Source organism: Eumetopias jubatus, unplaced genomic scaffold, assembly GCF_037043125.1.
Source record: "Eumetopias jubatus isolate StellerSeaLion01/CBP00866 unplaced genomic scaffold, mEumJub1_p1.0 scaffold_3, whole genome shotgun sequence".
Classification (NCBI taxonomy): domain Eukaryota; kingdom Metazoa; phylum Chordata; class Mammalia; order Carnivora; family Otariidae; genus Eumetopias; species Eumetopias jubatus.
In genome coordinates, this window is record NW_028274809.1 from 127,602,280 (window position 1) to 127,615,934 (window position 13,655).

At 36.1% G+C, this 13,655-nt stretch overlaps 1 protein-coding gene across 7 annotated transcripts in view; it reads left to right on the top strand.

Annotated features, from left to right (window-relative positions):
- NBEA (neurobeachin) overlaps positions 1-13,655 on the top strand; it is a 685,632-nt gene that overhangs the window by 102,009 nt on the left and 569,968 nt on the right. The gene's annotated exons all lie outside the window — the stretch shown is intronic.

Below are 13,655 nucleotides of genomic sequence, written 5' to 3' on the forward strand. Positions count from 1 at the left end.
TGTTCTTCATCCTCTTTTTGATCATGATATCAGTGCAATTTTCTACTCCAGTACTTTGTATCTCTGTAATATATCTCTTTAAAAAAAATTCCTTACTTACTGCTTAAATTTTTCATATTGTTCTCTCTTTATCTTGGATCCTTTGTCTCTTCCTCCCCAAACTATGTTATATACTAATATCTGATTTATATTCTTGATCATATTATTCCACTGCTCAAACCAGTCATTTGCTTCTCACTAACTATAGAATAAAATAGCACTTTTAGCCTAGTCCTTCATGATTTGGATTTCATTTTCAGGTTTTTGCTTATACCCTTTATTCTTTCAAAACTGAACTACTGTACATGTTTCACTTTTTATCTTTTCCTTTTCAAATGTTCAATCTCTGGTGTGAAAACATTTATATGTCTTCTCACTTATGGCTGTAGGTCTTCAAATTCTACCTTTTTGTTAGGTTCCATTCCATATAACACCATTTCCCTGGAATCTTTCCTTGATTTTCCTTGCTGTCCGATATACTCTCTCTCATAGCATATTATTTTGGTATTTCTTATAGCAATTGTTTCTTTTAAATCTTTATTACTCATTTACATGTGCATTATTTAGTAACTATTTAAACTAAGCTGTGTGTTGGATTCAGTTTTGTATTCCCTCATAAACCTGCCACAGAGTTTTGAACTTGGTGGACTGCTAATTAGTATATGTTGGATAAATGAATAAAATATGCTTTAACAACCAAAAAGAACCCTTTTGTTTCCTGAAGGAGTAGGTTGTATTTATCTGTACAGCTAATTTTTATTGAGCAATTTATTTTCTAGTGGTGTAAAATAAATGAGGTGTTACTGTTGATAAAGTGAAAAAGAAGGCCTGGGCCTTGTTGTGGTCAGTGCTCCTTGTAGGGGCAGTAAGCCAATGGGACAGGAAGAAGGACAATAAAGACCAAGTAATGTAGGTTGTTACTATGTGATATGCTTTTGAAATTAAAAGCTTACCAGCCTTGTTGTTCTAGCATGGTAATGTACACTGCAAAACTAAGTTAATTTTTGCATTTGTAGAGAATTAGAGCATTATCCACGAGCATTAAGAGAGATTTTATGCTTTTTGAGAAAGTGTTTTACACAGGTTTAATGGAAAATACAGTTACTTAGAATCCTAACTACTGACACATCCTTATATCTTTATTCTGATCCTAAAATCTTGGTATGTATGATACATAATTGATATGTCATTATATATAATAATTTATGTAATATATAAATTTGCTATATATTACATAGAAATAATGCAGTGTCTTTTCAATTTTCAGCATGTTCATGAAAACAGTATTAAAGAATTTTAACAATTACATTATTCAGAGTTTATTCAAAGGCAAACTTGTATATGAACTTTATGTTACTTTAATTATAGTTCTGAGGAATTATGTTTGAAGAACATTTGCAGGAATTTTGCTTTAATTACAGTTCTATCTTGTTCTTCCTCTTCCTTTCATTTTCTCCTCCTCAATATTCTCCTGTCTCTCCTTTACCTCTAACTCCTCTTTTGTTCATCCTTTTTACCCTCCTCTAATTTTTCCCCTTCTTCCCTTTTCCCTCCTCCTCCTTTCCTTCTTCTCCTTCCCTCTTCTTCCTTTAACCTCATTTGGCTTAGATAATAGAACCAGTTTTTAGACTGGAGATTCAGAGTTCACAGTGGTTTGTACAGTGTGCATCTCATACACTATGGATTTATAGATAATTAGCTCTTTCAGAAGGTCAGGTGTTAAACCTCCAGATTTGGTAATACACAGAGACTTCTGTTGAGGGAGTTTTAGCTAATCCTAGTAGTCCTGAATCTTGTTTCCTGAGATTGAAGGTTACACAGGTCTCTGCTTCTTCAATAATGCTGGCTTCAAGGAGAGGATGTTGCTCTACAGTTAATGTTTTGGCCCATTAAATATACCTTTGCTTAATATCCAGTAGAATATGGATATTCAAGAGACCAGGTTGAAATGTGTTTTTAAAAGTCTGCTCTAAACATAAAAAATAACAAGAGAAAATGCAGAGAAATGTGCAACTATATAATTAGATTTATAATTCACTCACTATCACCTGGGGTTTTCTAGAGAGATATTCCATTATATATTATATATATATTATATTGGACTCCATCTTTGTGTTAGAGTAACTAACCATTTGAAAGTCCAGAACTGAAAAAAACAAAGGACAGAAATATAAGAGTTCCTATTTCCACATGTTTAAGGCCAGTTACCCCTTCCAGGTTCAAAGGTCTTTTTTGGATATATGACTGTGAGATTGTCCACCTTCTTTAGGGCACACTCTGCCTTTTATCCACAGGAATATTTATCCACAGGAACAACCATAATAGAGATGATGCACCCACATATGGCAGAGGGAATGTCATTTCTTTTTCTTTCCTTTTTGCTTGTTTTCTTGTCTGCTTATGATCCCATGTATGTTTTGCCACATATTGAAGAAAATATGAGTTAGGATGGGGTTTTCAAATATACATTCAAAAATTTTACCTGAGTCTAATAAAATTGTTTGCTTTATGTTTAAGCAATAGTAATAACTATTTTTATTAAAGAATATCAGTGTAACAATCATTCATTAATATAAACTTGGAAAATAGCTTAAAAAGCAATGATTCTAGGTAAATTTATAAATTAGATTGGAGATTCTTTTTTCTTTGATACAAATCCCAGTTATGTTCATACAACTTCAGTTGTCTCTCCTCCAGAAATTCTGATTTATTGGATTTGAGATGATACCCAGGAGAGTTTGCCAAATGTGCCAAATTTTTTGAATTTCAGAGAGAGCTTGTTATAAATACAGATTCTTAGAATTATAGTTTTCATGTTAGGAATAGGTTTTTAACAAATTGTTTAGATGATTTTTTTTTTCATCAGATAAGTTTAGATAACAGTGGTTTGAAGAGTATAAGGAAGGAAAGTTAGGGTGAAGTTAAGTACCAAATAAAATTGTCATTAACCAGTAAAAAGCAATTTAATCCATTTGTTCTCTCTCTCTCTTTGTCTTTATGCTATTTCCTTATGAGACATACATTCCCATTTGTAATAGCTCTTTATACATTGATGCTAAGGAGTCTTGGTAGGAGCAAGGTCATAGAGTGATAGAGGTTTTGAAAAACCTGTAAATATTCTCATAAACCTTGAAAACCATAAGTATTTTATTTTACTGTTTCATTATTCAAGATAAATACATTTTTTTCTTTCATATTTTTCCAGAAAATGCCCTAGCTAAATTGTTATCCTTTACTAAAGTATTTAACTGGCATTTCATAAAGAAATGTTTATATTAAAACTTAGCTTTCTTACCTGTAGCACTTACCAGATGTTTGACCTTGTCATAATGTATGTAACCTGTGAGCACATTACCTAATATGTAGTAAGGGCTCGAATATGTGTTAGCTACTGTTGATATTTGTATAAATATCATGTTATATATTCCTATGAATTCTTTATTTTATTATGTTAGTCACCATACATCATTAGTTTTTTTATGTTCTGTTAATCACCCATATATTACATCATTAGTTTTTGATGTAGTGTTCCATGATTCATTGTTTGCGTATAACACCCAGTGCTCCATGCAGTACGTGCCCTCTTTAATACCCATCACCAGGCTAACCCATCCTCCCACACCCCCTCCCCTCTAGAACCCTCAGTTTGTTTCTCAGAGTCCATAGTCTCTCATGGTTCATCTCCCCCTCCGATTTCCCCCCCTTCATTTTTCCCTTCCTACTATCTTCTTCCTTTTTTTAACATATAATGTATTATTTGTTTCAGAGGTACAGGTCTGTGATTCAACAGTCTTACACAATTCACTGCGCTCACCATAGCACATACCCTCCCCAATGTCTACCACCCAGCCACCCCATCCCTCCCACCCCCACCACTCCAGCAACCCTCAGTTTGTTTCCTGAGATTAAGAATTCCTCATATCAGTGAGGTCACATGATACATGTCTTTCTCTGATTGACTTATTTCGATCAGCATAACACCCTCCGGTTCCATCCACGTCGTTGAAATGGCAGGATTTCTTTCCTTTTGACGGCTGCGTAATACTCCATTGTATATATATACCACATCTTTATCCATTCATCTGTGGATGGACATCTTGGCTCTTTCCGTAGTTTGGCATTGTGGACATTGCTGCTATAAACATCAGGGTGCACGTACCCCTTCGGATCTCTGCATTTGTATCTTTGGGGTAAACACCCAGTAGTGCAATTGCTGGGTCGTATGGTAGCTCTATTTTCAACTTTTTGAGGAATCTCCATACTGTTTTCCAGAGTGTCTGCACCAGCTTGCATTCCCACCAACAGTGTAGGAGGGTTCCCCTTTCTCTGCATCCTCATCAACATCTGTCATTTCCTGACTTGTTAATTTTAGCCATTCTGACTGGTGGGAGGTGATATCTCATTGAGGTTTTGATTTGGATTTCCCTGATGCTGAGCGATGCTGAGCACTTTTTCATGTGTCTGTTGGCCATTTGGATGTCTTCTTTGGAAAAATGTCTGTTCATGTCTTCTGCCCGTTTCTTGATTGGATCATTTGTTCTTTGGGTGTTGAGTTTAAGAAGTTCTTTATAGATTTTGGATACTAGCCCTTTATCTGATATGTCATTTGCAAATATCTTCTCCCATTCTGTGGGTTGTCTTTTGGTTTTGTGGACTGTTTCTTTTGCTGTGCAAAAGCTTTTTATCTTGATGAAGACCCAATAGTTCATTTTTGCCCTTGCTTCCCTTGCCTTTGGCAATGTTTCTAGGAAGAATTTGCTGCGGCTGAGGTCGAAGAGGTTGCTGTCTGTGTTCTAGTCTAGGATTTTGATGGACTCCTCTCTCACAATTAGGTCTTTGAACTAGTTTTAGTCTATTTTTGTGTGTGGTGTAAGGAAATGGTCCTGTTTCATTCTTCTTCATGTGGCAGTCCAATTTTCCCAACACCATTTGTTGAAGAGACTATCTTTTTTCCATTGGACATTCTTTCCTGCTTTGTCGAAGATTAGTTGACCATAGAGTTGAGAGTTGAGGGTCCATCTCTGGGCTCTCTATTCTGTTCCATTGATCTGTGTGTCTGTTTTTGTGCAGTACCATACTGTCTTGATGGTTACAGGTTTGTAATAGAGCTTGAAGTCTGGAATTGTGATGCCACCAGCTTTGCTTTTCTTTTACAACATTCCTCTGGCTATTCGGGGTCTTTTCTGGTTCCATATAAATTTTAGGATTATTTGTTCTATTTCGTTGAAAAAAGTGGATGGTATTTTGATAAGGATTGCCTTGAATGTGTACATTGCTCTAGATAGCATTGACATCTTCACAATATTTGTTCTTCTAATCCATGAGCATGGAACGTTTTTCCATTTCTTTGTGTCTTCCTCAGTTTCTTTCATGAGTATTTTATAGTTTTCTGAGTACAGATTCTTTTCCTCTTTGGTTGGATTTATTCCTAGATATCATATGGTTTTGGGTGCAAATGTAAATGGGATGGACTCCTTCATTTCTTTTTCTTCTGTTTTGTTGTTGGTGTATAGGAATGCCACTAATTTCTGATTTCAGCTCCTAGTTTCGTCGATCTGTTCTACTGTTGTTCTGGTTTCTATTTCATTGATTTCTGCTTTGTTCTTTATTTTTTTGTATCCTGCCACTTTACTGAAAACCTTTGTGAGTTCTAGCAGTTTTGGGGTGGAGTCTTTTGGGTGTTCCACATAAAGTATCATATCATCTGCAAAGAGTGAGAGTTTGACTTCTTCTTGCTCATTTGGATGCCTTTTATTTCTTTTTGTTGTCTGCTTGCTGTGGCTAGGACTTCTAATACTATGTTGAATAGCAGTGGTGAGAGTGGACATCCCTGCCATGTTCCTGACCTTAGGGGGAAAGCTCTCAGCTTTTCCCCATTGAGAATGATATTTGCTGTGGGTTTTTCATAGATGGCTTTTATGATATTGAGGTATGTACCCTCTACCCCTATACTTGATCCCTTGATCAAGAAAGGATGCTGTACTTTGTCAAATGCTTTTTCTGCATCTATTGAGAGGATCATACGATTCTTGTTCTTTCATTGATTAATGTATTTTATCACATTGATTGATTTACCGATGTTGAACCAACCTTGCAGCCCAGGGATATATTCCACTTGGTCGTGGTAAATAATCCTTTTAATGTACCGTTGGATCCTCTTGACTAGTATTTTGGTGAGAATTTTTGCATCCCTGTTCATCAAGGATATTGGTCTGTAATTCTCCTTTTTGATGGGGTCTTTGTCTGGTTTGGGGATCAAGGTAATGGTGGCCTCATAAAACAAGTTTGGAAATTTTCCTTCCATTTCTAGTTTTTGGAACAGTTTCAGAAGAATAGGTATTAATTCTTCTTGAAATGTTTGGTAGAATTCCCCTGGGAAGCCATCTGGCCCTGGGCTTTTGTTTGTTGGGAGATTTTTGATGACTGCTTCAATTTCCTTAGTGGTTATAGGTCTGTTCAGGTTCAGACTATTTGTATTTCCTCCTGGTTCAGTTTTGGTAGTTGATACATCTCTAGGAATGCATCCATTTCTTCCAGATTTTCTAATTTGGTGGCATATGATTGCTCATAATATGTTCTTAAAATTGTTTGTATTCCTTTGGTGTTGTGATCTCTTCTTTTTCATTCATGATTTTGTCGATTTGGGTCCTTTCTCTTTTCTTTTTGATAAGTCTGGCCAGGGGTTTATCAATCTTGTTAATTCTTTCAAAGAGCCAGCTCCTAGTTTCATTTATCTGTTCTACTGTTCTTTTGGTTTCTATATTTCATTGATTTCTGTTCTGATCTTTATTATTTCTCTTCTCCTGCTGTGGTTAGGCTTTATTTTCTGTTCTTTCTCCAGCTCCTTTAGGTGTAGAGTTAGGTTGTGTATTTGAGACCTTTCTTGTTTCTTGAGAAAGGCTTGTATTGCTATATACTTTCCTAGGACTGCCTTTGCTGCATCCCAATGATTTTGAACAGTTGTGTTTTCATTTTCATTAGTTTCCATGAATTTTTCTAATTCTTCTTTAATTTCCTGGTTGACCCATTCATTCTTTAGTAGGATTCTCTTTAGCCTCCATGGATTTGAGTTCTTTCTGACTTTCCTCTTGTGATTGAGTTCTAGTTTCAAAGCATTGTGGTCCGAAAACATGCAGGGAATGATCCCAATCTTTTTGTACCGGTTGAGACCTGATTTGTGACCTAGGATGTGATCTATGCTGGAGAATGTTCCGTGGGCACTAGAGAAGAATGTGTATTCTGTTGCTTTGGGATGGAATGTTCTGAATATGTCTGTGAAGTCCATTTGGTCCAATGTGTCATTTGAAGTCTTTATTTCCTGTTGATCTTTTGCTTAGATGATCTGTCCATTTCAGCGAGGGGGTTGTTAAAGTCCCCCACTATTATTGTATTGTTGTCAATGTGTTTCTTTGCTTTTGTCATTAATTGGCTTATATAATTGGCTGCTTCCATGTTAGGGGCATAGATATATACAATTCTTAGATCTTCTTGTTGGATAGACCCTTCAGGTAGGTTATAGTGTCCTTCCTCATCTCTGATTATAGTCTTTGGTTTAAAATCTAATTTGTCTGATATAAGGATTGTCACCCCAGCTTTCTTTTGGTGTCCATTAGCATGGTAAATGGTTTCCCACCCCATCTTCTTCAATCCGGGGGTGTCTTTGGGTCTAAAATGAGTCTCTTGCAGACAGCATATTGATGGGTCTTGTTTTTTTGTCCATTCTCATAGCCTGTGTCTTTTGATTCGGGCATTTAGTCCATTTACATTCAGGATAACTATTGAAAGATACAAATTTATCGCCATTGTATTGCCTGTAAGGTGACTGTTACTGTATATTGTCTGTGTTCCTTTCTGGTCTATGTTACTTTTCGGCTCTCTCTTTTCTTAGAGGACCCCTTTCAATGTTTCTTGTACGGCTGCTTTTGTGTTTGCAAATGCCTTTAGTTTTTGTTTGTCCTGGAAGCTTTTTATCTCTCCTTCTATTTTCAATGACAGCCTAGCTGGATATAGTATTCTTGGCTGCATATTTTTCTCATTTAGTGCTCTGAATATATCATGCCAGTCCTTTCTGGCCTGCCAGGTCTCTGTGGATAGGTCTGTTGCCAATCTAATGTTTCTACCATTTTAGGCTACAGATCTCTTCTCCCGAGCTGCTTTCAGGATTTTCTCTTTGTCCCTGAGACTCGTAAGTTTTACTATTAGATGTCGGGGTGTTGACCTATTTTTATTGATTTTGAGGGTTGTTCTCTGTGCCTCCTGGATTTTGATGCCTTTTCCTTCCCCAAATTAGGGAAGTTTTCTGGTATAATTTGCTCCAATATACCTTCTGCCCCCCTCTCTCTTTCTTCTTCTTTTAGGATCCCAATTATTCTATTATTGTTTCGTCTTATGGTATCACTTATCTTTCAAATTCTGCCCTCGTGATCCAGTAGTTGTTTATCTCTCTTTTTCTGTTTCCTTATTTTCCATCATTTGGTCTTGTATATCACTAATTCTCTCTTCTGTCTCATTTATGGTAGCAGTTAGAGCCTCCATTTTTGAGTGCACCTCATTAATAGCCTTTTTGATTTCGACTTTGTTAGATTTTAGTTCTTTTATTTCTCCAGAAGGGGTCTCTCTACTATCTTCTGTGCTTTTTTCAAGCCCAGCTAGTATCTTTAAAATTGTCATTCTGAACTCTAGGTCCGACATCTTACTAATGTCCATATTGATTAGGTCCCTGGCAGTTAGTACTTCCTCTTGTTCTTTTTATTGAGGTGATTTTTTCCGTCTTGTCATTTTGTCCAGAGAAGAATAGATGAATGAGAGAACAAAATGCTAACAGGGTAACAATGGCCCCAGGAAAATATACACTAAAGAAATCAGAAGAGACCTGAAACCGGGGGAAAAGAAAAGGAAAGAGGGAAAAAATTAAAAGAAAAAGAAAAATTAAAAAACAATGAATATGATCAAATATGATCAGGCTGGTGAATACATCAGTGCCACAGACTAGATTTTGGGTGTATTTTGGTTTGTTAGAAGAAACTGCCTCCCAAGATTTTAAAGAAAAAATTTATATATGTACAAAAATAAGGGTAAATACGATGAAGCAATGGAATATGACTGTAAAGATGAAAATTAGAAAATATTGTATAAAAGGAATTGATAAGTTAGAAAAAAGACAAGAGATATTGGAAAAAAAAGGTGAGAATATGTTTAGGCTGGAGACTAGAACAAAGCCATACACTAGAGATTTAGGGTATATTTTGGTCTGTTAGAAGAAAGTGTACCCCAAAATTTTAAAGAGAGAACAACTTATATATATACCAAAAATAAGGTTAACTACTATGAAGGGATAGAATATGACTCTAAATATGAAAAATAAAAAAGATTTTTCAAAAAAGGGATTGATAAGATGTTGGTTGAAAAAGGGAAAAAACTTAAAAAATAAAAAGAAAATTAAAAAATTAACTTTGAACGACTAAAGAATCAAGGGGAAAAAAACCATGAATTCTATGTGCAGTATTCCCCTAGTGCTGGAGTGCTGCCGTTCTCATTGATCGGTAAACTTGGTCTTGGTGGGATGTTCTTGGTGATCTTCTGGGGGAGGGGCCTGTTGCCGTGGTTCCCAGATGTCTTTGCCGGAGGCGGAATTGCCCCGCCCTTGCCGGTCTGGGCTAATTAATCTGCTCGGGTTTGCTCTCGGGAGCTTTTGTTCCCTGTAAGCTTACCGTACAGCTTTGGAGGACGAGAGTGAAAATGGCAGCCTCCCAATCTCTGCCCCGGAGGACCTGAGAACTCAGGGCGCCACTCCTTAGTCTGCCGCCAGAGAAAAGCAGTCAGTCACTCTTGTCTCCCTGGTCTCCAGCTGCACTTCTGCTCACCAGGCCTGTGACCAAGTGTTTCTATCTCTGGCACACGACCCTGTGTGGAGTTTCCAAACCCAGCAGAGTCCTGCCGTGAGCTCCTGTGCCGTTCCTCCCTGGGGAGGAAGGGAAGTCTCCCCGGATCTGCCGCTTTTTGGGTCCCTGCTGGAAGAGCAGTGGCCTGACTGTGCCGTGGATTCGGGTTTATGGCAACCCGGAGCTGAGAGCCCACTCCCCCGCTCGGTCTGTGCAGCCAGCTTCCCCGCTCCGATACCTGAGAGCTCTGCCGCACTCAGACATCTCTGGTCTTTCTGTGGCCCCGAGGGTCCTGAGACCACACTGTCCTGTGAGGTTTCCACCCCCCGCTTAGCCACCGGAGCGAGGTCCCTCAGCAGAGGGACTTCTAAAAGTTCGGTTTTGTGCTCCCCTGCTCTATCACTTGCTGGTAGCAGCTGATGGAGGCCCCCTCCCCCCACCATCTATCTTCCTGAATATCGCCTTGGATTCACTTCTCCGCACGTCCTACCTTCCAGAATGTGGTCACTTTTCTGTTCTGAGAGTTGCTGCTGTTCTTTTCTCAATCTCCTGTTGATTGAGTTCGTAGGTGTTCAGAATGGTTTGATCCCTATCTAGATGAATTCCTGGGACCAGACAAAATCTAGGTCTCCTAATCCTCTGCCATCTTGCTCCTCCCCCTTTCCTATGAATTCTTATTACAGGTTTTTTTTCTTCTTTCTTTTATAGATACATTTTTGAGTCTTAATTAAATGGAGACCTCAGTAGAAGTACATACCATCCTATGCATACACAGTTTACAACTTTCCTCCCATTTCTTTTAAAATATGTCAAAGATATATTTGGGCTTTTTGGTTTTAAAAGGCACTTGCCTATTATATATAAAGGATATATTAAGGTACCAAGGAAAGAGAACAGAAAAGTTAATTTTCCTGTAACTACTATGACCTTCACTGAGATCAGTTTGTTCATTCAACTATGCATTCATTTTTCATTCATCAGTTTTATCAAATATCAGTGTTATGACCAAAAGCAAACTCTGATTGCTTCTCCACATCTTATTATCTGGCTAATTAAGTGGCTAACTGTATTAATTATCTCAAGTTAATGGTACCTCATCCAATTTAAGTGAAAAATCGGAAACCATCTTACACTCCCCTTTTCTGTATCATTACTTCAGTCAGTTCTGTTAATTAGTCCCTATCCCCCTTGTTTTAAATTACCAATGCCTTTGTCTTAATTTAGGCTTTTATAGTTTTCTTACCTGAACCTTTGTAGTAGTTTTCAGCTTTGTTTTTAACCACATTTGTCTAACTATCCCACCTACTCAGTACTGCCAGTTATTTTCCTAAACTATGAAGATGATCATTTCACTTTCCTGCTCAAAATTCCTAGTGATAACCACATTATGCAAAAACAAAGGCCAATTACTAAAGGTGTCCCGCACTTCTCTTTACAAACTGGTCTTTGTTATTGCAGCTAAATCTGAACATGGAGAAAAATTTTGTCAGGCCTCTGTGCTGTTATGTGAAGTATTAGGATTCTTCTGCCTGGAATGTTTCTTTCCCTCCTGTTTACACAACAGTTTGTATTCATACCTTCAAGCTAAATCTTAAGTTTCATTTTACTCTTTTAGTGACTTCTCTGTTAGCCTTCCTTCTCCATTTGTCTTGTCTTTTCCCTCTGCCCTGAGTCATTTCTTCTTTTGCTCCTGTATCTGTGTTTTATATATTTGTCATGGTTTTATAATTGTTTTCATGTTTGTTTTTCTGGTGAAACCTCTTAAGGGTGTATATGTTATCTTTGTATGCCCACAGTCTGGGGGATACCTGGCATGAAATAGATGCTCAGTAAATTTTTTGAATGAATGAATGAGTCTGAGGAATAAATAACGTCAATTCTAGCAGAAAAAAATCTCATTGGGGAAAATAGTGGATAAAAAAATAAATAGATACTTAGTTAATGCTATCTTATTTATGGGTGCCAGATATGTATTAGGAACTATTCTTTATAATTTTCATACATTGTCAATTATCTGTAATATTCACAGTCACTCCACAAAGTAGGTATTATTATTCCTCCTTTTTTAAGACATGGAAGTAGGTCCAGAGAGGCTAAGTAATTTGCCAGAAGCCGTAGAGCTACTTACCTGGTGAGCTCAGTTTATATCTGTATGAATTTAAAGTTTGTACTTTCCAGCCCAGCACACTGAATTATCCCATACACAGGAGAAAGAACTCAATAAATATTTATTAAATAAGTGCTTTTTTCTATATTAGGTATGGCAGTAACTATAATAATACATCTAATGTTATTTATCCAAATAATAATAATATTATTTGGATAGCTGGAAATCCTCTTCTATTTATAGACATTTATTTACATGTATTCTATTTAGAAATTTGAAATTTCTAAAAATCTTACTCCAGAATATAAAGACTGTATTTCCTGTGTTACCTAGATGGCATCCTGGTGGAAAATTTTTAAACTCAGTGAGGGTAGTATAGGTAAATTTGAATTCTTATTCATGTAAACTATAAGGTTTTTCTTAAATTTATTTGAAGCTTCTATTTTTATGGCTTCTTCTTGATAATTTTGTAGTATTTAGAAATATGAGTTATTAAATGACTGACTTTAAAGTTTTTTTTTTCTGCTTTTAATCAGGAAAAACATATATACTGCTTTCTGATCAAGTGGAAGATTCAGTTTGCAATGATTAGAGTTAAAGATTACCTATAATGAAACAACTTTAAAAAAGACCTGTGTTTTAGGGATTAAATAGTTTGACCTGACATTTTACTTTTATAATTGAGGAACAATGCTGTTTGTGTTATTGTCTTCAATGAGTTGTTGAGAGCACTATTTTTATTTTCTGAATCAAAATAAATGAAATTGAATTTTGTTCAAAGTTTTTCAGACCCCTTGAAATAACTAGTATTTTAGTGGTTGAGAATTATTACTGTAGCTTTATGTTTTTTAAAATATACTATATGAAATAATTGAATAGTGCTTTTAAGTAATTTGGGAAACAAAATTTGTATTATATATTTTTATTTTGGGGGGAGAAATTAAGTCTAATTTTACCTCCTTAACCACTGAAGGCATATTTGTTCAAGTATCTGTAAATTTTTGGAATTTTTTTATATTTTAGAAAAATATTTCTGTATTCTCAGCCTTAGGTTATTAACTTTCAAAAGAGTAAGGGTTGGATCTACAAATTGTTACAGAGCTTAAACCATTCTGTATCAGAATATACACTTAAAATGCTTTTGGTTGGCCCTAGTAACTACAAATTTAGAACTTAATATAAACTCATTCCTTGATTCTTAATGTGTATTCACACATTATCAGGTTAAAAGTATATAATTATTCTTGGACCTAATAAATCTAAATTGTGGAATAGAAATCACCTAAATTTTATTATAACTGTTAAAATGTTTTTCCTCTGACGGGTCTTTCCTGACCATGCAATCCAAAGTAGAATCCTAGGTTATTCTTTCTCAGTTTACACTGGTTTTATTTTTTCCCTCATAGTAGTCTTCATTATTCGTCATTTTATATATCTTTATTTGTCTAATCTGTGTCTCTTTCATTATACCATGAATTTCAGGAGAGCTGGACCTATGCTCTGTCTGGTCAAACTTGGTTATTTGTGATGCCTGGCATCACATCACATCACATCACAATACACGTTATTAAATGAATGAACACAAATATATTGTATTTCCATAATATTTGGATCTTGGTATAGTAGAA